The following is a 21,237-nucleotide window of genomic DNA, read 5'->3' on the forward strand; positions in this document are numbered from 1 at the left end:
GGGTTGAAACCATGGAAGACTGCGAAGATCTGCAAAGGGACCTAACGACGCTAGAAGAATGGGCCAAAAAATGGCAAATGAACTTTAATGTAGGGAAATGCAAGGTCATGCATGTAGGGAAAAAGAACCCGATGTTCAGCTACAAAATGGGAGGATCACTGCTAGGGGTAAGTAACCTTGAAAGAGACCTGGGAGTGATGGTGGACACGTCTTTAAAGGCGTCGGCACAGTGCGCCACAGCCTCAAGAAAAGCAAACAAAATGTTGGGTATCATTAAGAAGGGTATCACGACCAGGACAAAGGAGGTCATCCTGCCACTGTATCGTGCAATGGTGCGACCGCATCTGGAGTACTGTGTCCAATATTGGTCGCCGTACCTCAAAAAGGACATGGCGGTACTTGAGGGAGTCCAGAGAAGAGCAACTAAACTGATAAGAGGTATGGAAAACCTCTCATATACTGACAGACTGAAAAAGCTGGGGCTGTTTTCCCTGGAAAAGCGGAGACTTAGAGGAGACATGATAGAAACCTTCAAGATCCTGAAGGGTATAGAAAAGGTAGACAGGGACAGATTTTTCAGATTACGGGGAACCACAAGTACAAGGGGGCACTCGGAAAAATTAAAAGGAGACAGGTTTAAAACAAATGCCAGAAAGTTCTTTTTCACCCAGAGGGTGGTGGACACATGGAACGCGCTTCCGGAGGCTGTGATAGGCCGGAGCACGTTACAAGGATTCAAAGAAGGTTTGGATAGGTTCCTAGAGGATAAAGGAATTGAGGGGTACAGATAAGAGTAGCGGTAGGTTATAGGGATAGACTGGGACCATTGTTCAGGCAATGGGCCTGATGGGACGCCGCGGGAGCGGACCGCTGGGCGAGATGGACCTCTGGTCTGCCTCAGCGGAGGCAACTTCTTATGTTCTTATGTTCTTATGGGAAAGCAGAAAAAAGAAACTGGGACCAACTTTATGGAAAAATAAGTCTCCAGACAACAAAGGTAAAAAACGGAATTTATTGACTAAAATATGTTAGCTTTGGGAAATGTATATGGCAGATGTCTTTGTTTTGTGTTCAAAAGAAAAGGAAATGCATTTCTGGTTTTATTTCTACAGTGTTGAAGTACTTGCTGACCCTTGCTGTGATTGGTGGGGATCCCCAAGCACCGCCAGCAGAGGACTTCCTCTAGAGATGGCCAGAACTCCCCTCCAAGCGCAGCAGTCGCTGGCAGCATCCATGAGCCACTGAGGTGCCAGCATCTGTGACTCAGGGACGCTACTGCTGCCTGCCAAGCTTGGCAAAAGGGACCCCCGGCCAACTGCAAAGGAAGTCCTCAGCTGACAGTTTGTGGGTTCTCATCAGCTGAGTATTTATATTTTATATTTACATTAGAGGTTCTGGTAGAAACCCATTTACAAAGTATGTATTCTTCCCAATTAATATTTCCAAATTAATAAAGTCTCTTTGCTTATTTGTAAATGGGTCTCTACCAGAGCCTTTAATTCAGTAGCATAATTAAATAAAATAACTATTTCTGAAGTTTATAGGGAAGGATGGTGACGGAGGGGATTCCTCGCGGGGACGGGTGGGGATGGAGGGGATTCCTTGTGGGGACGGAGGGATTCCTCACTGGGACGGGTGGGGACGGGTGGGATTGTGGCAGGGACAGGTGGGATTTCTGTCCCCGCGCAACTCTCTAGTCTCCATCAGGAATTCTCACTTGCATACAACTTAGTGCACATAGATTCAGAGGGGGCATTAGGTAACCCTGTTGATTTCAATCTGACTCCCTGTAAGAGCTCCAGCAGTCTTTGCTTGAGCAGCCAGGGTTATACTTAAATTGAAGCTACGCCTCATTTTTTTAATTTTTTAATTTATCAAATTTTTACATTTTATAAATCAAGTATCCACTTGTACAGAAAGTTGAAGAAAAGCAGGAAAATAATACTCATAGGTAAAATACATAATAATAAAATAAAATAAAAATAAATGTTTAGCTTAAATTCAGCTCAAGTCCTCTAAATTAGATCCAAGAAGGATAAGGCGGACATATTAACAAATGCTAACAAATATCAATTCAAACATTAGGAAAACAAAATCCCTTAGCTAAGGAAGGATATCATTATTCAGGAAAACAAGATCCCTTTACGCCTCATTTTTTAAAAATAATTCAGTTTCAAAAGTCTTCCAGCACTCTACAAAGCCAATTATGATGCGTACAAGGGTGAATCAAAAATTAAAGTCAATTGTTAAATTACGCAATAACCAGAACACAACAAGCAAAATGTTTGTATGTACTCGTATATTGCCTGTTGGATGGTTCGTCCATGTACAGTGCAGAGCTCAGTCTTTAGTCGTGTGGCAGCCAAGAGGTCAGAAACATGGATGCACTATCAAAGAACAATGTGCAGTAGTGAGATTTCTTTGGGTAGAGGAAGTGAAACCTGTAGAAATTCACCACTGGATCTTGACTCAGTAAGGACATAGCATCATGAATCAACAAAAGGTTTATGACTGGGTAAAAAGGTTTAAAGCAGGAAGAACAGGTGTAACCGATGAAGGTCGTTCTGGTCACCCATCAGCATGGCGCACACATGAGCATAGTGACAGGGTGGATGCCTTGATTAGAGAAGACCGACAGATAACAGTGTCTCAATTGCAAATTTGGATATCAGCTATAGATCTGCATTTGCCATAATGCATGATGACTTGGGTACAGGAAAGTCTGCACATAATGGGTTCCCAAACAGCTTACTGTATGAACTTCTCAAATAACCTAGTGGTATTTCTTATTACCAAACAAAATAGGCTGTTAATGTGAAAAAAAGAACCAAACCTTGCTATTTTCAATAATGTATTTGGTAACAGAGATTCATTCTTAGGCATGGAATCAACACTGTCCTTGAGACCCACATATTCTGGCAGCTACACCCTCAGACAACTGCCTAAAGCCAAATGAAATACCAGGAACACCGTGTTTGCTATTTTGTGGACCTTATTTCATCGTTCTACTTGGAACACTTTTTTTTTTTTCAACAGACCTCTTCAGGCTACATGGTGGAAGCCAGTTTGCCTTCTCTTGCTAAATCAAAACTTGGAACAATATAAAGAGCAGACATACGGAATGCATCGCAGTGAAAGAAATAGTAAATGGCAGAAATAAGAGCAGCCAAAAAATTCAATGGATCACTGTCGTGCATTTGGAAAAGGGGGAGAAATTGTACATTTGCATTCTTTACTAATTTAGGTACATGGAAAGTAATAAAAGTCTTAAATAGTTCCCCTGGCTCTATATCGAACAATACAGTAGTTTAGTAGAGCAAAATAACTATCATAAATAATGAATGGCTTTGAAACTTTACAGCAGTTTTTCAGATTACCCTTTTACAAAGATATTCCACTAAATCATGAATTTATGAGAACTCAGATCATAAATTTAATGTTTTATTTATTTCTATTTTTATTGGACGTGGGCTACCTGCAGTGAGAGATGTCCCGCTGAGTATCCTGGTCACTGGCTAGATTGTGCAACATAGCTGGTCAGTGCCAATATTCATTGGCTGCCTGGCTAAGTCAAGAAGCCAGATAGAGCTGCCTAAATAGCTGGTCTAGCTTTGGCCGCTATGACTTAGCCGGCTGATGAATTATGGCTTGGCCAGCTATGTGTATCACAACTGCATTTCTAATCTAATCTAATGCTTGGCTTTATATGCCGAATCTTCATTCCAAGAAAGCTCGATTCGGTTTACAATAATTAACTAACAGATAAAAAACATAAAGAAGAATAGATTTCAAGAAAAATTAATTTTCAACGTGTTTAGTAAATAAAATAATTTTTAAGAACTTACGGAAAAATTGAAGCGAACCAGACTTTCTTAAAAGGAATGGAATATCGTTCCAAAGTTGAGAGAACTTAAAAATCAAAGATTGACTAAAAATCTTATTTAGACCAGAAATTCAATGCCGGTGGCTGGCTATGGCCCTGGCATTGAATTTCCGGGTTTGTCACTGACCACAGGAGGTAGCAAAGCTGCCTCCCCCAGTCTGAAGATCAGACCCTACATTTATATTCTGCCCATACATTAAAAAGGTTGGAGGCAGATTACAACATAACTAGGCATGCCTATGATATACAATTCATATAATGACCCAACTGTATTCTCATAGATATTAAAAAGATTTTTTTTAAAAAATTTTGAAACGGGTAGGTTTTCAAATGTCATTTATAAGATAATTATAGAATACAGTGGCACCTCGGTTTACGAGTGCACTGGTTTGCGAGAACGGGAACCCGAAGGCCTTGAGCATGCGCAGATGCTCAAGGCCCAGAGCAAAGAAGAAGGCAGATCTTCGGGCACCGGCATGTCCTGTGCGTTGGTGCCAGTGCCGGTGCCAAATGGGGGTAAGGAATGTGATCGGGTGGGTGGGTGCCTGGGGCATGCTAGATCGTGGCGGGGGGATAGTGGATCACGCGGGGGGGGGGGGGTAAAACGAGCGGAGGGGATGGTGGATCATGCGGGTTGGCCTTCATGAGCGAGGGGGGGGGAGCAATGCCGGTTCTTGGGGGGGGGGTAGAGCAGTTCCGCTGGCCTCAGGGGATGGAGTGGGTGGGAATGAATCAAGCGAGTTTCCCTTAGTTCTTATGGGGAAACTCGCTTTGATATACGAGTATTTTGGTTTACAAACATGCTTCTGGAACTAATTATGCTCGTAAAACAAGGTTCCACTGTACTAGTTTATCTATTTATTTAAAAAAGGTCTTCTCCATTTAAAACTAAGCAGATAACAACAATAAAACATTCACTAAAACATACACAGCTGGAATACATATAAACATAGCAAAACAATCTCAAACACTTTTCACAAAACGTATACTAGCAAAATGCTAAAATAGCCTTCTCGATAAAGCTAATAAAAATCCTTTACAAATGACAAGGTTTTCAGTTGTTGTTTAATAGTGGTATGCCTAACATTTAGGCACCCACAGCTACACCAACCATGGAGCAGGAGTAAATAAGGACATTTAAATGTGGCAGAGATAGGTGTAGCTTACCATATTCTGTAAGTGGAAGCCTCACCCATGTTCTACCCATGCTCTGCCATGTGAGCACCCACCTTACAAATACGTGCTATATAAATCACCATTTTGAGTCAAACGGGCCCCTCCCACTGCATCCCAAGATGCATTGGGAGGGGAAGGACCATTAATCACAGCATGCAGCCCTGTAAGTAGGAGGGAGTAGGTTTCCTTCCTGCCAATCTATCATCATCAGGTCCGGGGAGGGGGGGAGTCTGGGGATGTGTGAAGGGGACAAGCAATGTTAGGGGAAGGGGAAGATGTCAGGAGGAGGGGTATAGGGCTCTGCAGCTCAGCTTATAATGACTAGGGGAATCCCCATCAGCTGGGCTGGCAGGAATCCCCCAAACTGGCTCAGCTGATGGGTATTCTTCTGTCGTGGCAAGCCCTCAATGTGCTGGTTTTTTCCCCATCTCTGGGTGGTGGGAGGAGGCTGGTGACCACTGGGGGAGTAAGAGGGGGGGGATCATGCCTTAAACCCTCCAGTGGTCATCTTGTTAGTTTAGTCACCCTTGGGGCACTTAGATCTGTTTTAGGATGTCCTGGAAAAGCTTTTGCTTCAGGACGTCCTAGTGGAAACCTGCTCAATTCCCATGCATAACACACTTCCCAACAAGCCCTTTTGAGCTCTAGATGCACAGCAGCTTTTTGATTATTGGCACTTGGACGTCCCTGCTAATAGGACATCCAAGTGTAGACTTTAGGCAGGTATTGGGACATTTTAAAGGTTTGATTATGCCCCTCAAACAGTACATTAGCCAGTTTGTCCTATTAGACCTATTGCCGATTAGACGAACTGTATTTAGACCGATTGTACCAAACTTGTCAGGGTTCACAATTCATCCTGGCTAAATACCATATTTTTTGCTCTATAAGATGCACCTGACCATATGACGCACCTATATTTAGAGGAGGAAACCCCAAGAAAAAAATGTATGAACCAAATGATGTACCTCCTACGGTGGTCTAGTGGTAGGCTGGGACAGGACACAGGGCAGGCAGGGACAGGTGAATCATGGGCCCTGAATCCAGCCACTGGGTGGGTTAGACACCTAAGACTTGGTAAATATTGGTTGAGTCTTATCAGAACTCACTTCTGAGTTGAAGGGGCCGCTGGAGCCAATCCTTGGTCCTGGCCCTTTAAGGCAACAGTGGTAGCATTCAGCGTGTGGTTTGTCTCCAACCAGGCTGTTGCTTTACCACTTCAGGGAGGAAGTAGGCGGATGAGGGAAAATCAAAGTAGAAAGGTTGGAAAGGTAGGCTAATAGAAAAGGGAGCCACAACAAAAGGGATATACTACTGATATTATCATCACCTACCAGCAGCCAAATAAAGCTTGCAGCATATGAGAGAAAAAAGCCATATGGCGTAATAGCTAGGATAAACCAACTAAGGGAAGAAAAAATAAATGTAAAAGGATTGCAAATGAGGAAAACTAAAAGACAGCGGGAAAGAAGTGCAGAATCAATATTCCCTCAATTTGAATCTCTAAGTATATATCATACTTTTCCTTCTCCTTTACCTACTTTTAGCTGCTAACTCGCCCTCATTCTCTTCAACATTCAAAGCTTCTGGCTTCCGCCTGCAATAATTTTATTCATGAACATTTTAAAACGGACACTGTCTCACTTGCAGATGCTTCCTAATTCACAGTTGATACCTTCGCCAGAGAATTCTCTGAAATTTGTCACGCTCTGCTGATTTTTGCATTCATGGTCTCCTGCTAGTGGCGCACTTCGGAGATGGATTGCTATTAGCGTTCGGCTGTAGCTGGTAGTGTGCAACCTGTTGGCCCTTGCTTTTCTGCTGGGCTGGTAGCCAGCAGTATCTGAAACCGTCTCCCCCTCTCCCCACAAGACTCGCGCACCATTCTCTTAGCACTGGCGACGGTTGTTGCTGCTGAGGTGACTTGTGGCGGTGCTGTTTTCGTGTCGGTCTGAAAGGGAGGGACAGCTGAAGATAAGGATGCCAAGTAAGAAAAAGAAGGTACTGGGGAGGGGAGGGGGGTATTTGCTCCATAAGACACACCCTTATTTCCACCCACTTTTGGGAGGAAAAAAGTGTGTCTTATAGAGCAAAAAATACAGTAGGTTACACATAAAGCAGATTAGTTTTAACATAATGGAAGCACTTTTGGATTACTGGTGAAAAATGGGAATGAACTAATCTATGTCAATGACTCTCATGATCTTGAGAACAGATATTAGTGGTACTTTTGTGCCATTAATGGCAAAAGGATATTGTAAAGCTATTATTTTTAACTATCAGAAAAAAAAATCATGGCTTTTTATTTGTCTGGGTTACATTTTTATTTCTACTTCTGAAACCAATTTGCTTGGTTAGGCTTCCATTAATAGACTGGATATTTAGTAGATCTGATGGGAATATCAATATTTATGAAATTTGCACATAAATAGAAAACAATGTTTTTTTATTTTTTTAAAGGATGTACTTAGGAATCTAGGTGAATTAAAAAAAAAAAAAAACCCCAACAAAAAACACCTTTTGTGGATAGAAGCATAGCCAGAGATGAGTGCTATAATGGCAGATATTTACAGACCGCCTCCTGCTTACTCTGAAAATGTTTTTACTCTTTGCTAATAACCTTTGGAGAGTTTGACAACATACTTTTCATCAACCAAATATCCTCTTCTAACAGTAGATATTTGGAAACAGTGTTGTAAGCAGAGACCCAATTTTGGATGTGGGCCCAAGTTAGGTGGGCAAGGACTTCATTCCTGCTCTCTGCTTGGCATCTCTCCCTTCACCCTGCCTCCATACCAGCTGGTGATCCGAGCTTTCAACTTCTTCCCCACCCCCCTAAGTACCTTTTAAACACCACTTCTTTGCCAGCAGTGAGCAGCGACCCGAAGCATGCTGCTCATTGCTAGCCTATAGACTTCTTCTGACACAACTTCCTGTTTCTGTATAGGCAGGCCTATATCAGAGGGAAGTCTGTGAGGTGGTACTGAGCAGCATGCATTATAGGGGAGGGATAGGGTTACCAGGTGTCCAGATTTCCCCAGACATGTTCTCCTTTTTAGAGGACATGTCCAGGTGTCTGGACGACTTTTCAAAATCCGGCCCTTTGGGTTTTGAAAAGCTTCTAGCTAGGCGCAACATCAGGATAGCATCTGCACATACGTGGATGCAACGCGGTGACATCAAGTGCATGTGTGTGACATCGTATCACACCAGCACATGCGCAGATGCTGTGCTGACAAGTGAACAGGTTAGGGGGGGGGGCAGAACAGAGTGTGACTCAGGCGGAACTGAGAAGGCCTGGGGCGCGGCCATGGGTCCTGATTTTAGTTACAGAAAATCTGATAACTATTGGGATGGATGGATGCTGAGAGTTTTTTCTCTTGGGGGGCTTATCACAGGTCTGTGGCAATTAGAAATTACATTACATTAGTGACTTCTATTCCGCCCGTAACTTGCAGTTCTAGGCGGATTACAAAAGAAGATAACTGGAACATATCCAGGAAAGTTACAATTATGGATTTAGGATTACAAAAAGATAAATGGACATTTCCAGGAGAATTACAATTTAGGGAGCTGTTTACATGGTTGAGACTTTGAAGAGAAAAATTGCAAGAGTAGAAGAGACTTTGAGGGGGAATTTACAAGGGGGGGAATGACAAGGGGAAGCGTTAAGATATCTGGATAAATTTTTTGAATAGCAGGGTTTTGATTTCTTTTCGAAAAGATTTGAAGTCGCTTGTTGATGTCAGCAAGTTGGAGATGGAGTGGTCTAGTTTTGCTGCTTGCGTCGCTAGTAGGTAGTCAAACATATTCTTGCGCTGAGTGCCTTTGAATGGGGGGGGTAGGTAAATGGGGTCTGAGTTCTCCTTTGTCTAGTAGTAAGGTTCCGATATAGGTGGTTGTTTAGGTAAGGGGAGGCAGTGCCATTTATTGCTTTGAAAGACAGTATAATTTGAATTGAATTTGTGCTTGTATAGATAACTAGTGTGAGTCTAGGTAGGCAGGGGTGATGTGGTCAAAGGTGATGTGGTCAAATTTTCATAGCGAGTATATCAATCTGAGAGCTGTGTTTTGTAGAGTCTGTAATTGTTTTATCATGTTTGCAGGGCATGGTAGGTAGAGGATGTTGCAATAATCCACTAGACTCAAGACAAGGGATTGGACTATGAGCCTATATTGCTCTTTGTCGAAGAATTTTCATATTTTTCGTAGGTTGCGCATGATTAAAAATGCTTTCTGGGTAGTCTTGTTGATTTGGATTTGCATTGTGCAACATCTATCTATCATCACTCCTAGGAGTTTAAGAGTGGACTGTATAGGGTAATTGGTGGCATTTATTTCTAATTCTGTAATGGATGGGGTTTTGTCCTTTTCGAGTAATAGAAATTTTGTTTTGTCCGAGTTCAGCTTCAATTTGTGGTCTATCATCCATTTTTCTACTGCTTCTAGTGTTTTTTTTAGTTTTTCTGTTGACGTGGGGTCTGGTGAATCGAAGGGGAGGAGTATGGTGATGTCGTCTGCGTAGCTGAATGATGTTACATCTAGGTTATCAAGAGTGGTCCCAAGGGAGGATATAAAAAGATTGAAGAGCATAGGTGACAGTGGTGACCATTGTGGAACTCCACAGGGGTTAGACCAGGGTTCTGATTTAAGATCGTTTGACTTTACTCATATGTTCTTGATTTAAGGAATCCTTGGAATCAGTTGTGAACCCTGCCTGAGATCCCTATGGCTTCAAAAATCTGTAGTAGTATGGAGTGGTCAACCAGGTCAAATGCAGCTGAGAGATCAAGTTGAATTATCAACATCCTTCTGCCTTTGCTAAGGTGCTGTCGGGCTGTGTCTAGTAGGGTTACTAGTAGTGTCTCCGTGCTATGATTGGTTCTGAACCCTGATTGAGAGGGATGAATAGGTTGTGGTCTTCCAGGTAGTTAGTGAGGTATTGTACAACTAGTTCTTCTATTAGTTTAACGTATATTGGTATTGAGGCGATGGGCCTTTATGATCTTTCACAATTGGGGTGATTATGATCTCTCCTAGGTCCTGTGGGAATTGACCTTCCGTGAGCATGGTTTGTATCTATTGCATGAGACTAGCTCTAAATTTGGGGGAGGCATTAGTTATCAGATATGTGGGACAGTTGTTCAGGTCGCATGATGCTTGGCTGTATTTTTTGTAGAGTCGGTTCATGTCAGATCTAGGTAGGCTTGAGCCCAATGAGGATGAACCTGGGCCTATCCATGGCTATGCTACTGTTTGGAAATCCTCTATTTAGACATTTGCAGAACAATTCTGTAGCAGAATGCCTAGAATTAGGCACTTGGAGTGCCATGGTATATTCCTATTTTGCGTTACTAAAATTAGCTTAGGATTTAGCACGAAGGATTTAGACAGAATCGCTTAGGTCAGCCATTAAGCTGGCGTAAATGCTTGCACCTAAATGATCCAGATTCTATAAATGGTGCTCAGACACGGGCACTGAAAAAGACTGACACCAAACACGATTCTACATGGTGTGCATCTTTTATAGACTTGCTCTTATCACAAATTGCCACACCCTAACTGGGCACCAGACTTATGCCTGCTGAAATCTTGTGTAAATGCTGGTGCACAAGTTGGGTGTGCTAACCCCGTTATTCAGTAACAACATGCACAATTTTCTGGAATGCCTCCGACATGTCCATGCTTCTGCCAAAGCCCCACCCCTTTTTGAGATATGTGGTATAGGATGTAGGCAGCCAGGACCAGATATTCAAAATGATTTAACTTGTTAGCACTGGCAACTAAACAGTTAAATTGCAGATAGCTGGCTAGCCCCAAATATTTAGCAAGAGATAACCAGTTATTTCTGCTGAATATTGACGATTAACATGTAACTGTGAGCTCAGGGATGTTCTTAGGGCATTTGGGGGGGGGGATCAAAATTATGCTGAAATTCAGTGCTGAATGGGCAAGATTAGCTCATAGATAGGACTACATAAATAGCCAATGCCCAATTAGCACTGAATATCGGGTTTAACCAGACATGTGCTGGAAGGCCAGCAAAATCCTGGATATTCAATGTTGCTCACCCAGCATTGAATATTCAGGGTCACCACCAATGGTGGGTGATCATCAAGCCAGTGTTTTAGAATAGCATATAACCAGATGTGCACACAATTCCTAATCTGTGCCAGTTAACATCAATAATTGGTTGTTAGCACCCATTGATGGTTAAGAGCTCATTAGCCAATTAAGTTGCATGCACATCTTGGGCAAGTTGGCCCAAATCTGGGCACGATATATGTAATCTGGATATATGTGCATAAGTAGGAGGCCCAACCTGGCTGCAGCCCCTGTGTGTGTCCCCTTATAAATACGCACTATCCAAGAAATGCGTATGTTCACAAAATAGTATTTTCACAGATTGACGGAATATCCAACATGTAAATGTAAAGATCAGCACCTAAGTTATAGAGCTTGTTCCTATTTGTTCAATGTCAACCCTGCCATGTGTGAATTCTACCCATAGTTCTTTCTTCCCTTCTAATTTCCCACATCTCTCTTTCACCAAAGTCTCTACTGGTAGAGCCTTTTCCCACCTGATGTGTAATTAAAGTTATTTATATATCATCCTGACAGAATTAGGCATAAATGTAGTTTTGATGTTGTAAATAAGGGTGGATATTGAACAAACATCATTAATTTTCTCCTACAGCAAGAAAGTGAATAATAGTCATATATTACTTTTACGAAACATGCTAATGTGATCTTTCCTTATTAAAGGATCTTTCCCTTACAATGAAAAGAAAGGCCAGTAGCTTGCCTCAACAGCCCAAGAGGGCATGCTGAAAAGTTCTCAGCCCAACCAACAAAGTCAGGGCAGTCTCGATCGAGAGTTGTACGTTCAGGGCTCCAGGCGCCTAAGGCCCCTCCTGCTATAGGAGGGGCCTTAGGCGCTTGGGCCAATCAGGCTCTACGATCTTGTGGGTTGGGGAGGAGCAGGCCCGCCTCATTTGGATGGAGGTGGGCCTGCTAGCCGGACGTGCAAGGAGCCGTCCGGTCCAACTTGCTGGTAAGCCTAAGGGGGGTTCCGGGGTGGGGGGGTTCATTGGAGGGGTCTGGCAGGAAGGGGTTGAGTACCTTCCTGCTGGCAATCTTAGGGGGGGAGCGTTTGGGGGTCCGGCAGGAGGAGTTGGGTACCCTCTTGCTGCGATCGTCGGGGGGGAGGGGGGCGGGTTCTGTCGGTAGGAAGGGTTGAGCACCTTCCTGCCGGCGATCGGCAGGGGGGGGGCGGATTCTGTCGGCAGGAAGGGTTGAGTACCTTCCTGCCGGCGATCGTTGGGGGGGGGCGAGTTCTTTCGGCAGGAAGAGTTGAGCACCTTCCTGTTGGTGATCTTAGGGGGACATTGGGGGGGTCCGGCAGGTGGAGTTGGGCACCCTCCTGCCGGCGATCTTCGGGGGAGGCGTTGCGGGGGTCCGGGAAGGGAGGTTGGGCATGTTAAACCTGATTCTGAAACCAGCGTCTGCAACATGGACGTTGGTTATAGAATCGGGTTAACTTTGGGCGGGTATAGGCCCGATTCTGTATATAGAACACCCGGGACCAGCGTCCTATATAGAATCCGGGCATTTCTTAGCATTAAATTTTAGCTGCCAAATTTCAGACCATTCTTCAAGCTTTGCTAGGTCTTTCTTCATGTTATTCACACCATCTGGGGTGTCTCCTGGTCTGTGCTCATCAGCCTCTTTCCTCTTACTGTATATAGCTGCTTTAGATTTCAGTTCATTCTACCTTCAAACTCTTAGAGGGATAGATGTCTAACTTTCTTCTGCTATTAATATTCTTGTCCATTCTTTAGTAATTAGTACACTTGATTACTGTAACTCTTTGTACTATGGTATTAGATATAAAGACAAACATTCTTTTCAGATAGTTCAAAACATTTCCATAAAACTAAAAATTGGGGAGAAAATTTTTTTGATCTTGTTACTCTTCTCTTAAAATCAGCTGATTGGTTACATATTAATCATCACTTGACGTATAAGATTTTGCTTTTGATTTTTAAGACACAATTCTACTCAATCTCCTTATCTTGAAAATTATTTGATACTATATGCATCTTCCCATACACTTCACTCTCTTCAACAAAATCTTCTCACAATTTCATTTGTAAGATATGTTACATGTGCATCTATCAGAGAACGTATTTTCTCAGTTAACGGTCCACAACTTTGGAATGCTCTTCCAAACCACATTTGACATGAATCTAATCTTGAACGTTTTAAATCCCTTTTGAAAGCTGTTTTTTTTTTTTAATTCTCTGATGCATTTGATTAACAGCTTCTATCTATTCTTTTCATATTTCAGGCAGGACTCAGCAAGGATCAATATGGATTTAAAAGCACACACTTAAGTTTTTACTATACTGTACTTTACTTGTCGTTTACTATCAATTATGTGGTTCCATTTTTCTTCTTATAGTACTGTATTTTCTATCTTATTGAAATCTTGTCTCATTTTAAATTACTATATTATTTTATGAAATACATAGATACTACATAGATGCCTTTGCCAATGTAGTATATCAAGCACTAAATAAACTTGGAACCCTTTACGGTGCAAACTTTTTTTTTTTTTTTTATTGACAAAACATGTTATACAGAGAAAAACATTCAGTGCTCTGAGCCAGTGTCTCACTTGATCCAGCAGCAGAGGGAGACTTGAGAGAAAGGGAATGGGATTTGTATACTGTCTTTTTGTCACTTTGGCATTTCAAAGTTGACTCTCAAAGTGGTTTAGGAGTGTTGGCTGTACACCAGAGTCTCAAAGTCCCTCCTTGAGGGCCCCAATCCAGTCGGGTTTTCAGGATTTCCCCAATGAATATGTATTGAAAGCAGTGCATGCACATAGATCTCATGCATATTCATTGGGGAAATCCTGAAAACCCGACTGGATTGCGGCCCTCAAGGAGGGGCTTTGAGACCCCTGCTGTACACTCATATCAGGAAAAGGGGAAGGAGAGAGGATTTGATATACCAACTTTATGCAGTCACAGTCCAAGCAGTTTATATATTATATACCCTAGGTTAGGGTTATCAGATGTCCAGGAAAACTTGGACGTGTCCTCTTTTAGAGGTCTGTCTGGGTTCCTGGATGGACTTTCCAAAACCCGGCATTTGTCCAGTTTCAGAAAGCCCCCAATGAGCTCCAGCCACATCTAGAGGGCATCGGAGCATGCGCAGATGATGTTACACACATCTGCGCATGATCCAGGCCCTCCAGATGTGGCTGAAGCTCATCTGGAAGAAGGGAGGAGGTTTTGTGGAGGAGGGGCTAGGGGTGGAATGGGGGGGGGCTAGAGGTAGAACTGGGCAGGGCTGAAGTAGGAGGGGGTAGGGCTGGAGGCACAATGGGATGGGGTCATGTGTCTGCTGAAGTAAACTCACAAGGAACAGCAGTGAGAACTGAATCTGGTTGTCTTACTTCTTAGGCTGTTGCTGGATTAAAGGGTAGGCCCAGTAGGCACATGCCTCAGGCCCAAGGAGTTCAGGGGGGTCCGATGCGCTGCTATGATGACATCACATCATCTACAGCACCTGCATGCCTTCCACATTCCTGCCACAGTCACCATAATTTTGTTTCCACTATGCTCCAGTCTAGCAGCGGCACATCTCCCTAACCCCCCTCCCTCGACTAGCAGGCTCTCTCTCTTTATTGCAATTTGCCTGACAGCTGCTGTAATGTTAGGAAATTGATTCCTTCCAGCAGCGTCAGCCCACCTCCGATGATGCAACTTCCTCTTTCCTCGGAGGCAGGCCCTAACGCTATGGTAGCTTTCAGGCTTCTGCTTGAGTTGCCTAGTGCTTCTGGTCCTGGATCCATTATTGCTATTTTCCCGGCAGGGTGCCGGAGTTGGCTTCACTGCTGTTTGTGAGGAGTCCTGCTAACTGAAGTCCGCTGGCTTGGAGGGCACTGTTTTTTATGAACAGATTTGATGGTCAGAATGCTCCTGGGATGCAACGCTGGAAGGACTTACTAGGCACCTTCTGTTTTAGACTTCTTTTTTAAAATTACCTTTTGCTTGGATGGGGGTTCCTTCCTTGTGATGGGAGGTAGGGCCATGTGAGCTGGTGCTTTTGCGCTTGTACATTGAGGAACGATCTTTCCTACAGGACTCTGTAAAGGCAATAGGATGGGCGCTCCCTCTCAGCCATTTGCTGCCTATTCTTTATCTTTGGGGTTATTTTTGTCTTTTTTTTTAAATAGGGTATCAAGGTACAGAATTTGGGGGGGCATGGACATGCTGGACCTTTGTTTCATTGTGTACAGTGGGTGCTTTTACTTTTCAACATGACTTTCAACAGTATTTTCCTTTCCTATTACTATTGTTTTGTTAATTTACTGTATTTATTTTATATTTTTCTTTTTTATGACACCATTGCTTAGTTTGTTTGCCCTATTTCTGTGGGATACCGGGGCATTATTAGAGGGGAACTTATTAACCTTTATTACAGGGTTATGGATGAGGGGGGGGGTGAGAATGGACGTTGGGTAGGAAGTTTATAGGTGGTTGAACCTAGAGGAGAGATGGTAAGATGGGGGTGGGTGGGGGGCATTTGATCTGCAGTCAATTTTCAAGTTTATTTTATAATTTCATTAATCGCCTATTCCAAATTCTAAGCGATGTACAAGTCAGCAAAATATATAATTAAAATAAACATACATAACTAACAAAGGGACTAAGTCTACAAAACATAATAAAAAACACTTTTTCAAATACAATGAGACAAAAGGCAAGGAAAGAAATACAATCTAATTAATATAGGAGCAAACAATTAGGGGTTGAAAACAGCAGGAAGGGAAAGACAAAATTGATTTAAAAGGTTTAAAAATAAACCGAAGAGCAGTAAGCTATTCAATTAAGTATTGAATGCATCTTTAAAAAGAAAACTTTTGAGTTTGCTCTTAAATTTTTCCAAATTCTTTTCCTCTCTTAAGTAAATTGGGAGTGAATTCCATGTCTGAGGCTCCGTGATAGTAAAGATAGATTGCCGTCGAGTGTTGATAATTTTAAGAGAGGGAATGACCAATAGATGTTGGTCATTTGATCGCAATAGTCTAGAAGAATTATACGGTATCAGTGCTTTATAAATAAAAGCTGGGGTTTTAAATGTAAGACATTTGAATGTAAGCAAACATAACTTATATAGAATACGATGAGATACTGGAAGCCAAGAGGATGGAGGGTTCATTACTTGTAGGCCTGGGAGCTGCGCTTGCAACACTTCCTCCCTCTGTCAGCAATGGATATTAAGGGATCTCAGGGTCCCTTTTACTAATGAAGGTTAAAAACCACTACCATGGGGTGTGCTCAGACATCCCTCAGTAGTTGTGGAATTTGTGCACGCTTTCCATGCATTAAAAAATACTTTTAGTGCTTGTGGAGTGGGCATGTTTGGGGGTGGAGAATAGGCATGCCTAGCACTAATCAGCATTGCTACATTTTTTTTATATGTGGTTAGTGCATGAACCCTTGCCACCTAGTAAACAGGTGTAATGAAGGGCTCATGTGCAAATATCAATGCACTAACAGGGAAATTACCACATGGCAATTAATAGGCACAATGGAAAATACAGCCATTTTACAGCCATGTTAAAATGCTAAATGTGGCCTCAGCACATGGAAAACCCACACACTAGTCATAGCGAAGGCCACCTTTTAGCAGAGCTTGGTAAAAAAAAGCCCTTATTTATTTAACATGGGGATGTCGGGGGGGGGGGGGGGGTTGCGTGGCAGCCGGAAGGAGAGGCATCTCTCCCACTGCTGGGGTGGGTGTTGGGTAGGGAGGGTCACTTGACATCGGTGGCGGGAGAGAGTGGGCATCTCTCCAGCTGCCAGGGAGTATGGTCGGGGGGGGGCATTGCTTGGTGGCAGGAGAGAGTGGGCATCTCCCACTGCCAGGGGGTATGGGGGCATTGCTTGGTGGTGGAAAGGAGTGGGCATCTGTCCGGCTGCTGGTGGGGGTGTTGGTTTGCTTGACTTTGGAAACTCGATTTGTGAGTGGGTGTTGGGGGAGGGGTTGTGTTTATTCTGCGTATGTGCCCGTCACTATTACCAGCAATGGGCACATGCAAATTTAGTGAACCTTCGCTACTCTCCATCAACCTCATTTGCATGAGCGTTTTTGGAGAATGGCTTGCTTTTTCTAAATTGCTATAATAACGGCCTCGACAGCGGTCCATTGTTTTTTTACGCAAAATTTTTGAGAATCTAGCTCTCAGTGGGTAACATAAAACATGCACAATAAATTTGACACTAAACATTACAATAACACACAGTACTGTATATAATTACATTACATTACATTAGTGATTTCTATTCCGCCATTACCATAATCAAAGGCTGTTCTAGTTAAGGGAATACTTGAGCAGCAGTGAACATACTCCCACAATCAGGAAGCATCTGGTGCCCAAAATGATTCAGTACTGTTGGAATTACTTAGTAGAAGAAATGTCTTTTGTAGAAAGAATATAAATAGATCCTTTTATTTGTTTTATTAGCATCCTACTTCAGTGGTTTTAATTACATCATTTAACGGTATTGTTTGTTTAGATTACTCAATTGTAGCATGAAAAATCTGCATTTCAGCAATTTTCATCCTCTGGTAGTGTTACTGTTAAACTTGCAGAGAAATGCTCCATTAGGTCCTTAGAAAGTTCAACACCGCAGCCTCTCCAAATGTACAGTTTAGAGACTGTTGTATTCCTTCTTTATAATGCAGTTGCCACTCCAAACCATTTGACATTGACGTTTCACTTACTTAATAATAATTAATGTAGTATGTTCATATCACCTTTGTTTAACGTTTAGCAATTGGCTATGCCAAATACATTTGAAAATATTTTTCTACTAAAACACACACATGTTCCTTGCAATTAGTAACATAGTAGATGACGGCAGATAAAGACCCGAATGGTCCATCCAGTCTGCCCAACCTGATTCAATTTAAATTTTTTTTTTCTTCTTAGCTATTTCTGGGCAAGAATCCAAAGCTCTGCCCGGTACTGTGCTTAGGTTCCAACTACTGAAGTCTCCGTCAAAGCTCACTCCAGCCCATCTACACCATCCCAGCCATTGAAGCCCTCCTCAGCCCATCCTCAACTAAACGGCCATATACAGACACAGACCATGCAAGTCTGCCCAGCCTTAGTTCTTCAGTATTTACTATTATTTTTTTATTGTAGATCCTCTATGTTCATCCTATGCTTTTTTGAACTCCGTCACCGTTTTCCTCTCCACCACCTCTCTCGGGAATGCATTACAGGCATCCACCACCATCGGAACTTAAATACATTCATCCAGGTTGTAGAGTCCACAGCTAGCAACTACTAGTGCATATTTCCAATAATCATCCAATCTATTACATGTCTTCATTCAATCTCATGAAATTTTCACCATAATTTCTGGGTAACTTTCAACAAATCTTTGTGTCTCATTTGAGGAAAACCCCAGAAAATCTGCCAAATGTGAAACAGGCTGAAAACTTGCCTGACCTGATTTTAATCTTAAATGTTCTGCAGCTATCTGGTTTTGAGTATGGGCATTAGAAAATTTTGCTGCAGTCACTGCAATGGGAAGGAGGAGAAGACATATTTATGTAATACCTACTGTACCTGATATAACTTGCCTTGGACTATTACTGAAGACATGAGTTAAATGTGTTAAAGTGGAAGCCAGTATCATTGGCCCACATAGGACCAGAAATGAAGGGAGCTGAGCAGAAGTCCTCCAACTGCATTACTGCTAGTAGGGGGTGGTGCATCAATATTGTGCGTTTAAAACACCTGTGTTGCTGGTAAGGGGTTGGCGATGGGACTGTTCTGATAATTGTCCAAGAGAGGAGAATACTCTGAGCTGCTGACATAAGAAGACAAACTAGTGACCAATCCTAAGACTGATGAAAGTGCTCATGTCATCAGAGGCTGAAGAGAGGAAGAGTCCTGGGTCCTGCAAAGGGATCGTGGGAGTCCCACAGGGACCCCTCCCAGGCCGACGGGACTCCCACGGGGACTCCTTAAAGGCCAACGGGAATCCCACAGGGAAGGAACTGGGGTTCCTATCCCGACTCGAGGCCTACCTAATTTCCAGTCCGGCACCGCGCTGAGCTCCCGATGAATCAGCAGCAACAGTCTCTGTCATGTAGTCATGGAGCTCAGCACGTAGGCAGTAAGTTCAGCACTGGCACACATTGCTTCAGCTGCAGCACAACAGGCCAATCACAAATGACCTCAGAGTTCTAAGGTTGTTTGTGACTGGCCCGTTGTGCTGCAGCTGAACCAATGTGTGCCAGTGCTGAGCTTACTGCCTATATGTTGAGCTCCAGCGGGGGAGAACCGGCAGCTGAGTTGCTGCTTCTGGGGAGCTGCAGCGCTTCACTTTTCGTTGCCTTTTCATGAGCGTCTAAGGCGTTGCTTTGTGTAGCTGCCCGAGCGAGGAGCAGGATGGCTCTCTGGCTCCCAGCTGCATTCTGCACTGCCTGAATTGGCCAAAGTTGCACGGGGTAAGTGTGGGCATTGGGTCTGGAGAAGGGAAGGACCTCGGGGGAGGGGGGCTGCCGCTCCTGGGCACTGGGGTAGCTAGCTGGGAGAGGACCTACTCCCCCTGCCAAACCACTTGGCAGGAGTTGGCTGGAGCTGCTGAGGGACGGGTGGGATTTCTGTCCCTGCGCAACTCTCTAGGACTGGGGTATTTGAAGAGATCATCTCTTCCTTAATTGAAAGGAGAGAGAGAGAGAGAAGGAATAAGTATGGCAGCTGCGCTGAGGTGCAGGTGCCGTTTAGAGCAGCACTGGAGGTTCTGGACCTGGCCGGCTATGCACCCCCTTAGGGCTGGCACCCGGGGTGGTACACCACTGAGCTAATAGTTCTCCTGATACATACGATCTTCAAGGATCTTAAGATCTGGCAGCATTCTTTCTTTCTGTGTGCAGTATTTTCTCTCTGTGTACTGTGTCTTCTCTGTGTACAGGCACCTTAAGGTCTGGCAGTATTCTCTCTGTGTGTACAGGCTACATCCATATATTTAGACTTCTAATACAGCATTATACTGAACACCAGAGTTGATGGGGGCTGAGCATAGAATTCAGATGAAGCATACTTGTACGTACATGCCCACCTTTCTGGGAAGTTCAGCCAATCAGTGGGAATAATTGATTATTAGTGCCTAGTTATTGGTGCTCATTGGCTTGTTGATCAGTTTAATTGCCTGCACAAATCGGGTGTGTGCTCAAATTTGTGCACATAATTTGAAGTGCTATATAAGGTTAGGCACCTAACTGACTAAAATAGTGGGTAGAAAGGGAATGTTGGGGTGGAGAGAAGGGGTGCTGAGCTGGTGAGACTTCAGAGAGAAAACACTGGGGATGTGAGGTAGATAGAGAATGATAGGTAGGAAAGTGTAAGGTGGAGAGAAAAAAAGACAGCAGAAAAGGGGGAAAGATATTGGGATAATGCTAATGTGACCATTCAATTTTTTCCTGAAAACGGGACAGGACCCCCGGATCCTCCCGACTCCATTAAATATAGTGCAAAATATAGACAGCGGATATAAATTCTCAAAACTGACACATTTTGATCACTAAATTGAAAATAAAATAATTTTTCCTACCTTCATAAGTCTCTGGTTACACTATCTTCTAACTGTACATCCTTTCTTTCTTTCTGTCTTTCTCTCTCTCTCTCTCTCCACCTGTCACCAATCACTGCCTGGCTGGCCCGGAACTTCCTCTCCGATGTTAGAATTGATGTTGGGGGGAAGGCTTATAGGTCCGGCGCTTGTGCGGTGCAGTCGCTGCAGTGCCTGGCCTGTTGGTGCGTCGGAGAAGCTGGTAGAAATCCTGGTCTCCAAAAAGGGGACATTTCAGGTGTGCTTTGAAACAACGGGCCAAGGTAATTAAAAACGGGACGCACCGTTAGATAATGCTGATGGAATGAGCAGAAGGGAGGAGGAGGGAACGCTGATAGTGGGAGAAGAAGAAAGAGACATATGGACAGCAGAAATGTAGATAGGAGATGCTGGTCCGTGTAGATAGGACAAACAGAGAACATACTGGGCTGGGAAAAGGGAGAGGAGGGCTAGATGGGGGATGTTGAGGAGAAAGAAGAAGATGTTGTGTTTGAGTTGCCATCAGTAGAA

This window comes from Geotrypetes seraphini, chromosome 1 (genome assembly GCF_902459505.1).
Source record: "Geotrypetes seraphini chromosome 1, aGeoSer1.1, whole genome shotgun sequence".
Taxonomy (NCBI): domain Eukaryota; kingdom Metazoa; phylum Chordata; class Amphibia; order Gymnophiona; family Dermophiidae; genus Geotrypetes; species Geotrypetes seraphini.